The 17,384-nt window shown below is 36.9% G+C and overlaps 1 protein-coding gene across 4 annotated transcripts in view; it reads right to left on the bottom strand.

Annotated features, from left to right (window-relative positions):
- BBX (BBX, HMG-box containing) overlaps positions 1 to 17,384 on the bottom strand; it is a 290,219-nt gene that overhangs the window by 162,211 nt on the left and 110,624 nt on the right. For all 4 annotated transcript variants that reach the window (XM_006090071.3, XM_014456988.2, XM_023754948.1 and 1 more), the window contains one exon: positions 16,724 to 16,797. The gene's annotated coding sequence lies outside the window, so the exon portion shown is untranslated. The remainder of the gene's footprint in view (positions 1 to 16,723; positions 16,798 to 17,384) is intronic.

Raw genomic sequence — 17,384 nt, 5'->3', positions numbered from 1 at the left:
TAAAATAAATATCAAAAATATAAGTCTTTGTTTTACTATGGTTGCAAATATCAAAAAATCTCTATATGTGACACAGCACCAGAGTTAAGTTAGGGTTTTTCAAAATGCTGACACGCCGAGCTCAAAAGGTTCGCCATCACTGACTTAGGGTGAGTCTTGTATACTCACTCTTAAAACTATTACTCTCTGCACATGGGTCATATCTGATTGTATCTGATTCTATCCTAGAATTTGCATATGCAGGGGGCCCTACTGCTCCAAAGAACTTTCTAAATGATCTTTATTAAGGCAGTAGGCCTATTTAAAGTTTGACTGTACTGAGTATAAAAGAACTGGCAATGACAGGGAATCATTAATTATCCCTCTGTAATGCCAATTAGAATATACATAATAATTGAAGCATTTAGAAAGTATGTTTGCTGATGGCATTTGAGAAAATGATATTAGCATCTGTATAAGTTTTTATTTTAAACAGTCTACAACTACATATTTAATGAAAAGAATATTAAAGCTACACTTAAAGAAGATGAATTTCATGCTCCCAGGGAGTAGATTTGTAAATCATTCCAGATTACTCTATGAAGACAGGGGCTCAACATACAATTTCAGCTAAAGAGAAAAAAAATAAAACAACAACTTGGTAGAAAAAGGGGAAATATTGAAATCATTATACAGCATGGCTTCTGCCTTGACCACTACAAAAACTGCTTTCTCCAAAAGACCCCAAGATCATGTAACCCAAACACTTTCTTTAGGCATTTAGATGTGTCTAAGTTTTTCAACATTTTTATTGAAAACTCGTCACCATGTTCCTCGGTCCTATACTACCTTGATTTTCCCACTACAAATCTGATTGTCAAAGAATAAGTAGATGTTTTCAAAAGTTCTTTCTTAGCCACATTTTCTACTTTCACCAATTTTCAAAATTTCAGCGTTAGCCCGAGCTAATGTGACTCATTTAGTTGGGCATTGTCTTGTGCACCAAAAGGTTGCAGGTTAATTCTGGTCAGAGGGTACAGAAGGCATTGGATCGATGTTATACTCTCACATGAATCTCTCTCCCTCTCTCTCTCTATCTCTCTCTCTCCCTCTCCCTTCCTCTCTCTTAAAAAAAAAACAATAAACTACTCTTTAAAAAACAATTTCACTTCTACCTCTCAAGCTATATCTATACTCACAGCCTGAATCTCTTCCAAACTCACATCACATTTACTATATCATATACATAATCACATGAAGATCCTCTCTGATTTTCAAATCCAATCATCCCAAACTTCATCTCCCTCACCCACAAATCAGTTTTTATGTATTACTATTTCTCTACTTCTGGATGGAGTGGTATCTAAATACATACATTTAAATGTAAATCCTATCTTTGACTTCTTTTTCAATATCTCCCATTGCTTTCTTTCTTCTTATGATCCCTTCTTCACCCCTACCATAAGTTCAGTCTATTGCCAAGTTCTATAGATTAGTAATTTGGTTCAGGTGACAGGACAGGATTTGTATTCTTTGAGAAAGAGTGAAAGCTAGATTTATAATCACTAAATACTCATAGACACAGACACACACAGGCTAAATAGTAAGTTAGTAGGTGTCAAGTATTTGAGAAAATCTTCAATGAAGAAATCCTTAAAACTGAGTAATAATTTTTGCCCTGACCTCAAACTATTCCAAAAAACCCAAGAGGAAGGAACACTTCCAAGCTCTTTTTATGAGGCCAGCATTATCCTAATTCCAAAACTAGTTAGAGACATTACAAAGTAAGAGAATTACAGGCCAATATCTCTGATGAACATAGATGCTAAAATCCTCAAAAAAAATTCTAGCAAATCTGATCCAGTATTACATTAGAAGATCATACACCATGACCAAGTAGTATTATTCAGGGGATGTAAGGCTGAGAAAATGACATTATATGCAAATCAATAAATGCTATACATCACATAAATAAATTGAAAGACAGAAATCATATGATCATATCAATAGATGCAGAAAAAGCATTCAATAAATACCAACACCCATTTTCGATAAAAACTCTCCGCAAACTGGGAATAGAGGGATCATACCTCAACATAATCAAGGCTATATATGACAAACCTACAACCAAATCATACTCAATGGGCAAAAACTAAAACCATTTCCTCTAAGAACAGGAACAAGATAGGGATGTCTACTTTTACCACTTTTATTCAACCCTAGAGGCCCAGTGCATGGATTCGTGCACTGGTGGGGTCCCTTGGCCTGGCCTGCACCCTCGCGCAATCCGGGACCCCTCAGGATGTCCGACTGCCAGTTTCGGCCCAATACCCACAGGCCAGGCCAAGGGACTACACTGGTGCACAAATGTGTGCATTGGGCCTCTAGTATGCATATAAGATCTTTGGTTAATCTCTTCCTACTCTCCCCCCTTCCCTCTGAGATTCATCAGTCTCTTCCACGTTTCCATGCCTGTGCGTTGAGCATCTGCCCCTTGGTGGTCAGTGTGCATCATAGCTACTGGTCAAACAGTTGAAAGGTAGAAAGGTCACTTAGGCTTTTATATATATAGATAGTACTGGAAGTCATTGGCACAACCATCAGACAAGAAAAAAACAGAAAAGGCATCCATTATTCAGAGATGACATGATATTGTACATAGAAAACCCTAAAAACTCCAACAACAAAACTACTAAATTTAATAAATTCAGCAATGTGGCAGGAGATAAAATTAACACCCAGAAATCATTGGTATTTTTATACACCAATGATGAATTCTCAGAAAGAGAAACTGAAAAAACAATCCCATTGACGAAGCAACAAAAAAATTAAGGTACTTAGGAATAAACTTAATCAAGGAGGTAAAAGACATGTACTCAGAAAACTACAGGACAGTGAAAAAAGAGACCAAGGCAAATATAAACAAGTGGGAGAATATACTGTGTTCATGGATTGGTAGAATTAACATCATTAAAATGTCCATATTACCCAGAGCAATCTATAGATTCAATGTAATCCCTATTAAAATACCTATGGCATATTTCACAGATCTAGAACAAATACTCCAAAAATTTGTATGGAACAAAAAAATTTATATTGCCACAAATAGCCACAACAATCTTGAAAAAGAAGAAAAAAGTTGGAGGGGTCACAATACCAGATATCAAGTTATACTACAAACCCACTGTAATCAAAACAGCCTGGGACTGGCACAGGAATAGGCATATAGATCAATGGTACAGAACAAAGACATCAGAAATCGACCCACACCATTACACTCAATTAATATTTGACAAAGAAAGAGCATACAATGGAATCAAGACAGTCTCTTCAATAAATGGTGTTGGGTAAATGGGACAGATACATGCAAAAAAAAAGAAATTAGACCACCAATTTACACCATACACAAGAATAAACTCAAAATGGATAAGACTTAAGTTGAATGTAAGCCATGAAACCATAAAAATCCTAGAAGAAACCATAGGCAGCAAAATCTCAGATATCTCTCATAGCAATATGTTTGCAGATACATCTCCTAGGGCAGTGATGGCGAACCTTTTAAGCTCGGTGTGTCAGCATTTTGAAAAACCCTAACTTAACTCTGGTGCCATGTCACATATAGAAATTTTTTGATATTTGCAACCATAGTAAAACAAAGACTTATATTTTTGATATTTATTTTATATATTTAAATGCCATTTAACAAAGAAAAATCAACCAAAAAAATGAGTTCACATGTCACCTCTGACATGCGTGTCATAGGTTCGCCATCACTGTCCTAGGGCAAAGGAAACTAAGGAGAAAAAAAACAAATTGGACTACATCAAAATAAAAAGTTTTTGTACAGCAAAAGAAACCACCAACAAAAGGAAAAGGGAGCCCACTGTATGGAAGAATAAATTTGACAATGATACATCTGATAAAGGGTTTATATCCAAAATATATAAGGAACTCATACAACTTAACAGTAGGAAGACAAACAATCCAAACAAAAAATGGGCCTAAACAGACACTTCTCCAAAGTAGACATACAGGCGGCCAAGAAACATATGAAAAAATGCTCAGAGTCACTAATCATTAAAGAAACAAAATAAAATGACAGTGAGGTATCACCTCAAACCTATCAGATTGACTACCATCAATAAATCAACGAATAAAAAGTGCTGACAAGGATGTGGAGAAAAGGGAACATTAGTACACTGCTGATGGGAATGCATACTGGTGCAGCTACTGTGGCAAACAGTATGGAGTTTCCTCAAAAAGTTAAATATGTACCTTCCATTTAAACCAGTGATCCCTCTTCTAAGAATATATCTTAAGAAACCCGAAACACAAATCAGAAAGAATTATTCACCCCTATGTTCATAGCAGCACAATTTACAATAGTTAATATCTGGAAACAGTCCAAGTGCCCATCATTAGATGAGTGGATAAAAAAGTTGTGGTATATTTACATCACGGAATACTATGCAGCAGTAAAAAAGAAGAATCTCTTACCCTATGAGACAGCATGGAGGGACTTGGAGAGTATTATACTGAGAAAAAATATAAGCCCATCAGGAAAAGACAAGTATCACATGATCTCATTCATGTGTGTAATCTGATGAACAAAATAGATCCAGAGACAGAAGCATGGAACAGACTGTCAAATCTCAGAGAGAAGGTGGGGGTGGGTGGAAAGAGATTAACCAAAGAACTTATATGCATACTAGAGGCCCAGTGCATGAAAATTCATGCACTTGCGCGGGGGCGGGGGGGTGGTGTCCCTCAGCCCGGCCTGCCCCCTCTCACAGTCCAGGAGCCCTCAGGGGCAGGAGGCGACTTGGTGATCAGGGGAAGGCGACACCACCATCACACCTCTGCTGCTGCCACTGCTGGCAGTGCAAGCCTCGGCCGGCCCTGGGCGGCTGGGCAGTCGCCATCTGAAGCTTGCCTGCACCTCAAGCCAGCTCTGGGTGGCTGGGGGGCTGAGGGGACTGGGGGACTCCAGAGGCAGGCATGAGCCTGGCCTTGCTGCATGCCTGCTGCCCCAGCAGGGCTGAGGGGACTGGGCGCTGCCATCTTGTGGCTGTGGGTGCCGCCATCTTTGAGGGCGTGACAGTCAATTAGCATATTTCCTCCCTATTGGCTGTTAGTGCCATCATCTGTGTGATGGTGTGAGGGTCAATTAGCATATTCCCTCTTTATTAGATAAGATATGCATAATCCATGGTCGCAGACAATATGGTGATGAAGGCTTGAGGCAGAGGGAAGGTGCAGGCTAGAAGGGGTCAATAGGGGAAAAAAGGGCCATCTGTAATACTTTCAACAATGAAGGTAAATTAAAAATAATAATAATTTTTGCCCTCAGAGTTGGGAAAAGACTTACTTGATTTTGTGAGTTGGATTCCTCAAACCAAGTATCTTGAGATATAGTGTTTAACCTTCATAACTTCTTACCTAGAATTCCTAAAGCCTCCAAATCAATAGTTCCCATGCCTGCCTCTTTACCTTTCCAATCCATCCCTCCCATCTATATAATCTGCTTAGAAATTTTCAGTGGTTCATCTAACTTTATAATAATATAAACTCACTCTGACATTCAAGGCCCTCTTACACCTGGCTTTTCACTAGTTTCCCGTTTTATCTTTACATATATTCCATCCAAATGGCAATGGGGTTTATTCACCCTCTCAGACTTCTATATTTCTCCTCTGTGTAGTCTTCCTTGATACTCGTACCTGGGATTTAAGATCTTCCTCAGAACTCTTAATCACTTTTGTCTCTCCTTCTCTGCGTGGATTTTGCCTTCTCTTATATCATGACCCTGATATAGTGTCTAACACATTAGACAGTAGTCGTTCTAGTAAAAGTTTACTAGGTAAACATAGAAAAACAGAAAATAGATTAGTTTATCTTTACACAAAACATTTTTCCTGTGAGAATACTGCAGGAATCTCAGGTTCTAAAAGGGAATAGAATAGAGCTGAAGAAAGAGTGCAAACACTCTTTCAAGTGGGCAAGAATAGTTTAGAATCCTATATAATAAAAGGCTAATAGGCAAATCGCCTGAACAGCGGAATGACCAGTCACTATGACGCACATTGACCACCAGGGGGCAGACACTGCTCAACCACAAGCCGGGCTCACGCCTGGCGAGCACAGCTGAGGTGGCAGGAGCCTCACCCACCTCCGTGTCAGTCGGACAACCCCCGGGGGCTCCTGGACTATGAAAGGGCGCAGGCCAGGATGAGGAACCTCCTCACTGGGGTTCTGGTTTCAATATATGCTAATAACTAAAAATATATAACTTAAGCATATAAAATCTATACTTGTTATGGTTAGAATGTTCACATATTCAACTAGGAAAAGGCAAAATTTCTATAAAACCACAAACACATAACAGACTCATGCTAACTTATAGAGCAACTTTTAGAAAGAAACAAGGTACTCACATAGAGGGTACTAAATCATCTTTAAAATCATTTAAAAATATTAATTATAGAGAGATATTCAAATTTGATAAACAAGAGTTACTGACACTAGGGACAAAAAAACAAGTTGTAGTGCATGAACATTTTTAGAAAGTAAATACTTCCACTGAGGTAGCATTTTCTGCAGGTGTACAAAAATACATTTTTCTCTAGGATCAATTAATTGTGGAATGCTAAACCACTGACCTAACATAAAGGGAAATACAACTTTTCTAGTTTATGAATAAACTAGAATCAGTTGTTAATTCTTTTAATTTTTATAGCTGTCAAGTTGAGATAATCAATTTAAGAAAAAAACTCTCCTACTTTAAAATTCATTAATACAAGTTCCCTGCTTTGTTACAATAATGATAGTCTTTGATTATAAGAATTTTCTGTTATACTTAAACTAGAGGCCCAGCATACGAAATCGTGTGTGGGTGAGCCACGAGCCACCCCGCCCCGCCGGTGCGAGCCACCGCTTGCAGGCCAGGGGCGGAAGGGACCGAGAGGTGGTCAATGCAGCTCATGGTGACTGATTGAGAGGTCGTTCCAGTCATTACACTTACAGTCCTGGCCTTTTATAATATAGGATAATTTATTTGTTTGGGGTGATAAGTTTGTTAATACCAATTGTATTAGCAATAATGTTGCTAAAATAACTATAATCCACTGAATAATAAATGGCTTATCTCCTAATATTTTCATGAACTAGAGCTTTGACTGGGTTTCAGTAAACTATCAAAATTAACTGGGGAAAATATAATTAAAACCAAACTTCTACACTTATGGTTGTGTAGAAAATATTTTAAGATATCTAGTAATATAAAAAGTAAATGTTATTATTTCCTAATGATTTAAAGCAAATCCATCCTGAATTCAATTCAACTTCCCACATAAAGATGTACAATTTGAAGCCAAACATTTTCCTTGTAAAGAGAGACAATAACACGCTTCAAAAGTCAATTTCAAGGAATAGTTAAGCGGCAAAAAAGGCAAATGTCACTTCTGACCTACAGTTACTTTTGAGAACAATCACATTTCTTAGTAGCCCTGCCATGTGCTGGGTTAGCATTGCACCCTCCAGCACTTTTAATCCTCATAACAATCTTACATGGTTGGTATTCATTCCATTGCACAATGAAGCTAAGTAATTTTCCCAAGTCCCATGTCAGTAAACAGCTGAGTTAGATTTAGTCTTATCTTGGGCCCATCTGATTCCAAAGCCCATGCTTCTGAGATAAAGTGACAGCTCAAAAAATAAAATAAATAAAAAGGTAATCCACGTAAATTTTCTACAAGAAAACCTTTAAGTTTCTGCCTATACATATTAATCTCAAGGAAGCAATAGTGAACATTACACAGCTGACAATTAGAGGCAAGAATAAGGGTGTTTATCATCATTCCAAAGTAAAAGTTCTAAACTACTTCCCGACAGCCACATTATAAACTCGAATGTATGAAATATTTTATTACAACAGAAATAACTGGTAAAAAATTCTATGATTTTAATGATTAAGAAAAACTCATTTAAAAGAGACATAACTGGGATACCTTGACCATTAATAAGACATATTATAACAGCCTTATTAGAAAAATTTATCTACATTCTCTAAAAAGTGAAACTCAGTTAATAATAAGGAAAGGTAACACCCATCATTTTAACAGGAACAACTAAACTTTCCAACCTGAAAATCTGATCATTCTTTAAGGTTTCACTTCACCAAATGAACTGAAAGGTGAGCTGTATGCTTCATCAAATGGCAGGACTGACTGAATGCTATAAAAAGAGGTTTCTATTTAAAAAGGGGATAAGGGTTGCTCATTTCAAACTCTTCTCTATTGTCTTTTTTATAATACTAGAGGCTCGGTGCATGAAATTCATCTATTGGGGGGGGGGATCCCTCAGCCCGGCCAGCGCCCTCTCACAGTCCAGGAGCCCTCGGGGGATGTCTGACTGATGGCCTAAGCCAGTGATGGCGAACCTATGACACGCGAACTCATTTTTTTGGTTGATTTTTCTTTGTTAAATGGCATTTAAATATATAAAATAAATATCAAAAAATATAAGTCTTTGTTTTACTATGGTTGCAAATATAAAAAAATTTCTATATGTGACACAGCATCAGAGTTAAGTTAGGGTTTTTCAAAATGCTGACACACCGAGCTCAAAAGGTTCGCCATCACTGGCCTAAGCCGTCAGTAGGACATCCATAGCACTGCCGCGGAGGCAGGAGAGGCTCCCGTCACCGCCGCTGCACTCGCCAGCTGTGAGCCCTGCTTGTGGCTGAGCAGTGCACCCCCTGTGGGAGTGCACTGACCACCAAGGGGCAGCTCCTGCGTTGAGCATCTGGCCCCTGGTGGTCAGGGCGCCTCATAGAGACCAGTCATTCTGCTGTTGGGTCTATTTGCATATTAGACTTTTATTATATAGGGTAATACACCTAATTGATGACTTGGTAACTCTAATAATGCTGAAAATAGATCATTAAAAACTTGAAGGAAGAGTTCAGAGTTTCATGTACATGTTCATCCAAGTGGTATCTGGATGGATAAATGGGCATATATTACTCTGCATGTGAATACACCTAACACCTTCTCTCTAATCTGGAAATTCTTTATTGTAATTAGTGTGGCATAACTGAAAATACTTAGGACAGGGTTCACCACATCAATGGTACTTTGTTTGTTTTTTAAATTAGTGGTAGCTTTTTTAAAAAAGGTTTTTATTGTTTTGTATTTTTTTCTTGAGAGAGAAAGAAAGAGAGAGATAAAGGGGGAGAGAAACATGGATGGGAGAGCGCAAAACATCAATCGGCTGCCTCCTGCATGCCCCCTACTGGGATTGGGTCTGCAACCTGAGTATGTGCCTGACCAGGAAACAAAACAGCCACCTCTCGGGGAATGGGATGACACCCAACCAGCTGAGCCACACTACAGGGTACACTACAAATGAGCCAACAGAAACCCAGAAATTTCTGCTGCTCATTTTAAGTTCTTAAACCCACTAATATTTATTGATTAAAGGACTAACTGCAAACTTAAAGACACAGAGAAACCTTTATTTTTGAAGAACATTCCTCTCTCTGAACTCAGACTGGAAAAAAATAATTTCCAGGTAGAGCAGGAGATGCTTATTAACACCAGGTTCAATGGAATATAGGATTAATGAAATGTAAAAACTTGTAGTGCTAATTCACCAAATGTTTACTAAGCAACTTCCATATGCCAGACACTGTTTCTAGGTTTTGGGGATACAGCCATGAAGAAAACATTATCTAGCATGAACTTAACTTACTTAGCTTTCCAAAGAGGATATTTTTAAAAACTAGGAGTATACACTCATATATACAACATTACATGTGTATATACAGAATATCCAGTAAACACAGTACATATTTTATACTAAAATGCACAGAAATTCTAAGAAAAATGTTATAAGAATTTTTTCCCATTATATTAATTTATTTTCCTGGGGAAACACACTTCTCTATAATAGAGATCAGAGGAAATATAGACTTTGATATAAAAATACTTAATTCATTCACTACCTTTCAGAGTAATATTAAAGCAAGAAGTGAAGTCATTCCTGAGTTTATTTATACTGTCCTTAACTAGTAAATTCCACAACCAGTAGATTGATCTTATTGATCCTACTGTTGAAAAGAAAAACACTGCTAACATGTACTATATATATAGGGCTGTGAGTTTGAATCATTCTGAACATAGCTTTTGGGGAAAACTGAAATCAAGAGTAGATGAAAAAATTAAGATACATTTCAACCAATTAAACTGGCACTCACAAAACTAGATCACTACTCTAGTAGCTTATCCTTTAGTCTATAAACACACAAGGTGGGATGATCAATTTTACCAATCAAGCATTTAAGTCACAAAAGTTTATTTCCTTTTGATTATATTTTATGTTTTGGATAGGCATCAAATCACCATAAATTGAAATTATTCTAGATAGAACACACACACACATTTTTAAAAAATGCTCAAAGATAAAAATCTAAGTTTGGTTGAGCCTATATCAATATCCAACATGTAAATTTACCCATCACTTATCTCCAACATCCATCAACTGACTTATCCAAAAGAAAAAGTATAATACTGTAAACTAGAAATTAAGAAATACTATACATTCAATGAATTCCATTTAGACCACTGAGAAATTCAAACAACCATTACCTGACTTGAGAGCGGCTATCAGAAGAAAGAAGGGCAAGAGGCAGGGAAAATAAATTTTTTTAAAGGGAGTGAGTAAAGACAATAAACAGGTAGATATAACAGATTTCAGACTCCCTGAATTCTGCTGGCATTATTTTTAAAATACACAATATTTTCTTTCTGTTTACCAAACTCTTAAGTATATACAATTCTCTGCTTGAATTCACAACTGATTCACAAAATAAAAGAATAGTATCTTGAAAAAAATGTGAATTGGCTTGATTATAAGTAAGTGAAAACTGATATAACCATAACCCAAGAGTAATTATTTTATTCCTTAACCTAATTTTTAAATACATTCTATTCCTGGATAACAACAAATACACATGGAAATTAATTTTTATAATAATGTAATTCCTTCATTATACAGAACGCTCTGATTTTCAAGTTTATAGATTTGATTCCTTCACTTGTAAGAAACTCATTTTCATGCACAGTGACTTCAAAGTGGAATAAATGTTAATTCAATAATTTCAAATGTCTCCCACCTCAAAGATCCAAAGATATTTTTAGAATCTTAGATGACTATAATAAACCAGGTTTTCTTATTCATATATTTTGTTTGTGTGTGTATGCATATGTGTGTGCTTTTAGCTTTCACTTAACTCCTTGTAGAGAAAAACAATGACCTTTGTTATGGACTGAATTGGTTGCCCTAAAATTTCTATGTTGAAGCTCTGAACCCCAATGTGACTATATTTGAAGACAGACCCGATAAGTAGGTAAAGGTTAATTAAATATGGCCAATAGGGTGGGGTCATTACACAACAGAACTGGTAACCTTATAAGAGAAGAAAGAGACACCAGGAAATGTCCTCTCATGCACAGAGAAAAGGCCAAGTGAGAACACTTGCCAAAAACAGAATTTACCAACACCTTGATTATGGACTTTTAGCCTCCAGAACTGTGAAAAAATATCTGTTGTTTAAGCCATCCAGTCTGTGGTATTTTCTTTTGGCAGCCCAAGCAAATTATATAAGCTCTAATAATGAGGAGGTTATATTCTTGAGGTACTTTTTCTCTACTGATAATCCAGCTAAATGAGTGGCTGATCATTACAAAGATAATCTATATATATATATAAAAAGCCAGCGACCAGAATGCCGTAATGACCAGAACAACCTGTCACTATGACGCCCACTGTGGCCAGCGAACCAGCCAGATTAGGGGGTGGGGCCGGCCGGCCAATCTCACATGTCCCCTCCCCCCAGCCAGCCCCACCCTTGATTGGCCTCTCCCAACCCAATCAAGGGCAGGATGGCCAGCCAACCCCCCCGCAGCCCTTCCCCCCAGCTGGCCCCACACCCGATTGGCCTGGCCCACCCCATTCGGAGGCAGGGCCAGCCGGGCCACTGCCCACAGCCCCTCCCCATGTCTGGCCCCACCCCTGATCAGCCCCCAACATCCCTATCGGCACGCAGGCCCTCCCCCCAGCCAGCTCTGCCCCTGATCGCCCCCACACACACCAATCGGGGGTGGGGCTGGCCAGCCAACCTCCCATGGCCCCTCCCTCGGCCACTGACCTCCAATCAGCACCCCAACCCATTCAGGGGCAGAGCCCACCGGCCAATCGCCCTCTGCCCCTCCACCCAGCAGTCTCGGCCCTGATGGCCCCGATCAGGGTGGGCTGGCAAGCCAACCTCCCACCGTCTCCTCCTCCCAACAGGCCTAGCCCTGATCAGCCACGATTGTGGCAGGGCCAGTCAGACCCCACCCATGCACAAATTCGTGCACTGGGCCTCTAGTCCATTTATAAAATAGAAGGGATTGGCCCTAACTGGTTTGGCTCAGTGGATAGAGCGTCGGCCTGTAGACTGAAGGATCCCAGGTTCGATTCCGGTCAGGGCATGTACCTTGGTTGCAGGCACATCCCCAGTAGGGGGTGTGCAGGAGGCAGCTGATCGATGTTTCTCTCTCATCGATGTTTCTAACTCTCTCCCTCTCCCTTCCTCTCTGTAAACAATCATTAAAATATTTTTTTAAAGAGAGACAGAGAGAGAGAAGGGATTGGAACAACTTGAAGAATAATTCACCCCCCAAAATTTTATATATGTGTGAAATTAAACAAATGAGTTTGTCATTTTAGAAACAGCATAAAGCTTTCCACCATAAGAGATATCACCATGCTGCGCCTGATTGACAGTAAGATCGGGCAAAGTCTATAGAAAAGTCCTCAAAGAGTCTAAATAATTTAACCCTCATTAGAAAATAGTAACAAAAAGACCTTGAAATAGAAATGCTGAATTTTGAAGCCCAATATTTGCTCTATATGGTAAAAAAAAATTTTTGTGGCGCTATCTCCCGTTCTTGTACCTTGTCTCAAGAATATAAAATTTGCCCTAGCTGGTCTGGCTCAGTGGATAGAGCGTCGGCCTGCGGACTAAAAGGTCCCAGGTTTAATTCTGGTCAAGGACACATGCCCAGGTTGCAGGTTCATTCCCCAGTAGGAGGCGTGCAGGAGGCAGCTGATCAATGATTTTCTCTCATCATTGATGTTTCTATCTCTCTCTCCCTTTCCCTTCCTCTCTAAAATCAATAAAAGTTAAAAACAAATTTAAAGAATACAAAATTTTATTTCTTTGATTCTGACCTCATTAATATTCAAAGTGAAGCCATATATCCACATTAAGCAATCATTCTTTCCTTAGGATTTCTACATTCTCAGTGGCAAAAAGTGAATTATTAAATCATAGGATGGATAATATTCTATAGGATTTACCCTTTCATTGATCAGGATAAAGCCACTTTCAATTTTCAGTAGAACTGTAGAAGAATACATAGGTTCTTAAGCATTCAGGACAATTTTTTAAAACTCTTAGAGGTAAATGTATGTGTGTGTTTATACAAAATACACAAACATACTCATTGCCAGATGTTTTAAAGGTATTTTATAGTGCATTCAAGATTCCTGAATTTTGATCACATTTTTTTTTCTTTTTTAAGTACTCTTTCTTAAGTGCTTCCCATGTGCCAGGTACTGTATCAGGCACTTAGCCTAATTACCTCACTTAATCACCACAATCTCACAACGTAGAGATCATTATCCCATATTGAGAGGAAAACACAAAATTTCAGAGAGGTTAAATGATTGCCCAGATTCCTTCAACTAAAAAGTGCTAGAATTAGAATTTATGCCTGTTCCTCTGAATCAACAGATATCTAAGAATGTTCCTTTCCCCTAATCGCAAGAAACTACAAACTATCAAACAAAGCTTTGTTTATATACTCCTAGGTTTTTACACCATCTTAACCACACAGGCCTGGTAGCAATGTTTTATAATACCTGTGGAACTAATCAAATCAATATTGGCTCAGGAGTTCTATGCGCCTAGTAATTTTCTGTAAGACTTAGGAGCCAATAAAGCAATGTACAATAAATATGATGTCAGCTGGGGTACCTGAGAAAACTCCCGGTATACAATTGTCTGCATTCTTTCTAGAATGATTCTTGAAAGTGATTTTAAGTGAAGGTATTTGGGTACTATAATCTAGGAAAATTATTATATTCTACAGGAAAAAGCAAAGCATCATTTTCTCATTATTTTTGTAATATCAAATTTGACATTTGTCAAAGTTCTATAATCTATTAAACATAAATAAGAAATTATTATTAGTATCATCATTCCTCTCTTCTCTAATCCTGGATGCAAACTATGGATGGTCCAGTCTATAGTAATTTTAATTCATTTTAAAACTACTTATAAAAACTTAATGTAAGAAACCCTCACTATAGGGTGGAAAAAGTCCTCATGTTCAAAACATCAAGAAACTCTGAATTGTATCAATTCCTCATTCCTTAAAACTTGTCAGAGATAGTGTATCACAGGTCAAAGTGTTCCATGTGATAACAAAAGGATTCATGGTCAAATACTTTTATATGTTAAACAGACACATTTACTACAGAACTTCTTGGAAGCTAATTATACCTGTGTACTCTTTCTAGAAGAGTTATAAATGAGATTATTTATATTATTAGATATTATAGTAAAAATATGCACTATGCCCCCTATCAGCTTTCCCTTATCACATCTCTCTTAAAAGGCCATTCTTACCCTATGACATGAGGGTTGCCCATGTGACATGCCTTGGCTAAGGAAACATAAGAGGTAGTGCCATTTACACGCAGCAGTTTTAAGAGACTCCATTTCTATCACCATCTCTTTCTCCTTCTGTCACAATATTTGTACATCCCAAAGGGGCTGCTCCTTCAGCTTTGGTCCAGGAACAAAGAGGACAAGGGAGCAGAGTGGCAGCAGACTCATCAGAAACATAAACACGGTGAGAAATGTTCACTGCTATGAATCACTAAAATTTGGGAACTCTTTGGATAATGAAACATAACTTTGCCTAAGCTGAATGATATATAGCATGTCTTCTAGATTTATTGGACCCTGGCATCCTTTTGTCACAAAACATTTTCCAGGATTTGTTTCCTAAATTATTCCTGATTTTGAATGGTATCTTTTCTATTTCTTAATTAATACTGCATTTAAGATGAACATCTATGGAAGCTGGAAGCATATGGTATTAGATAATTGATCTTCTTAAATGTTATCAGCAACTTGAATTTCTGTCAATTTCTGCTAGTCAATAAAAGTATTTTTCTTGAAATAATCTGATTAACATTCAGAAATCAAAGATTAAAAGTAAAGTCTGTTGTACTAATGCTGAATAACAATTTAGTTTTCTAAACAGGTCAGATGGTGTCCTGCTTTACTTTTCATATATGTATTCATGTTTAGCAAATTCAGAATACTGATAAAAATTGAATTTTCTTTAAACCTCACTATGCTCAACTCCCTGATTTGAAATTGAAGTATCAATATTCAAATATTCTATAGTATATTTTGCTGATTCAGTAAAACCATAATCAACTATATCCTAACTGGCATTCTTAAATCCAGAATATGTTTTTCTAACTTATTTTGTCTGAATTAAGATTTTGTTGGGTATTAAAAATCCCAGTAAATACACATTCAAGCTAAATTGTATACCTTTTTACTATGTGTATAATCCTATACAATGATGTTCAGAGGAAAGTGTCAGAGGCCTTATATTTATGCTCACATATTAAAATCAACATTCAATCATATAGTTACTAAAACAAGAAACTAACACAGATATTCTAGACAGATTTAATAAGCTAACAAATAAAAATACTTAAAAACAGAAAATATTTAAGATTTATTTTCAATTAACGATAATTAAAAAATTAGTTCATGCCCTGAAAATGGAACTAAACTATATTTTCTATATATGTTCATTTAAATTTACATCAAATTCCCCGGTCTTGTAAATCATCAATTCACCATAAAGTATTAGGTACCAGTAAAGTAATCATACATTTTATTCTCAAATGAGAAGACTGAATGCATAAGTAACCACTACTAAACGTAATCTTAATATGTTATTGCTATATTTTATCCCATTAAAAATTTTTTCCTAAAGAAACAACTTTGAAATAACTTATCTACAAGAGGACAGTTGTAGTATTTGTGAGTTTAAGAATTTGATATAATTTGTCACATGTATGTATTTTGCAATCTCAACTTTTTCTTCATTGTGTGATTTTCATCCTCAAAACAGTTTCATAATGTTGTTATATACACCTTTATTGTTTTTAATAGGTAAAAAAAAGAACACTTCCATAATACGTTGACACTGACAGCCTAAGGCAATACAAAAAATAGCTTTCGGGAACAGACCAATTTGGTATTTAGAAATGTTAGTAACCTCTAGATATTCAGGGCTTAAATAAATCTATTTTTCACCAACAGTACATTACTGTGGAGAAACAAATTAAAGACTCTGAAACAGTTAAGTTATATAAATTCATGATTTTAAAGAAAAATTTAACTTACTTGATGATGGAGATTAAAATGTCACTTTAAAAAATATAATGAAATTGACAAGGAAAAAAAGACAATTATCACACTTCCCTGATCAATAAGGAAAGTGAATCCATCAGATAAGAAAAAGTTGAGATCAGCTCTGAGGGCATGTAGTCCTTGGCTGCTTGAGGTAAGTAAGGAAAATGGCATCTGCAGTGTTGGTCTTACCGGTCAGGTCAAGACTTTCCATTGTGATGTCAATGGAACATCAGAACTCCCAGCTTCCGTGGTGCAGCAGGATTCTGTGAAAGAGCCATAGAAAACTGTTAAAATGGTGAGCCATGAATGCCTTTCAAACAAAGCTAACACGTATTGCCCTTTATCAAAATAATCCCCCCAAAATAAATTAAGGGCCAAACCATCAAAACCAATTTATTTAAAATCTCTATGTTAACACTATTTAGAAAAAGCAGACTAAAGTATTTTTGTCAACTTTAACAACAACAACAAAAAAGTCATTAAAATTACTCAAGGGGAATTCTCAGATAAAAGTTACAGAGACAAAGAATTATAGACAATTACCTCTCAGCTTTTTGGCTAAATCAAGTGTAGAATTACAGTCAAATCCCCTGAAAAAACATGATGTTATACTGGCATCCTGACTAGCTCTTTTAAATTATTTTAAATGATTGGCCCAACCCAGATAGACTATGGTTTGGATATTAATATCTTATAATTTATCTTTTATATGTTTTAAAGATCAAGAGCCGAGCAAGATAATAAATGAGTGGGGAGATACACACAAATAGAGAAAAGCTGGTAATAAAAAATTACATTCTACCTACAAGTGATGTAGCAAAAGGGTGTCCAACAAATTAAACATTTTACA

This window comes from Myotis lucifugus, unplaced genomic scaffold (assembly GCF_000147115.1).
Source record: "Myotis lucifugus unplaced genomic scaffold, Myoluc2.0 scaffold_67, whole genome shotgun sequence".
NCBI lineage: Eukaryota > Metazoa > Chordata > Mammalia > Chiroptera > Vespertilionidae > Myotis > Myotis lucifugus.
This window is presented reverse-complemented; position numbering and strand designations above follow the sequence as displayed.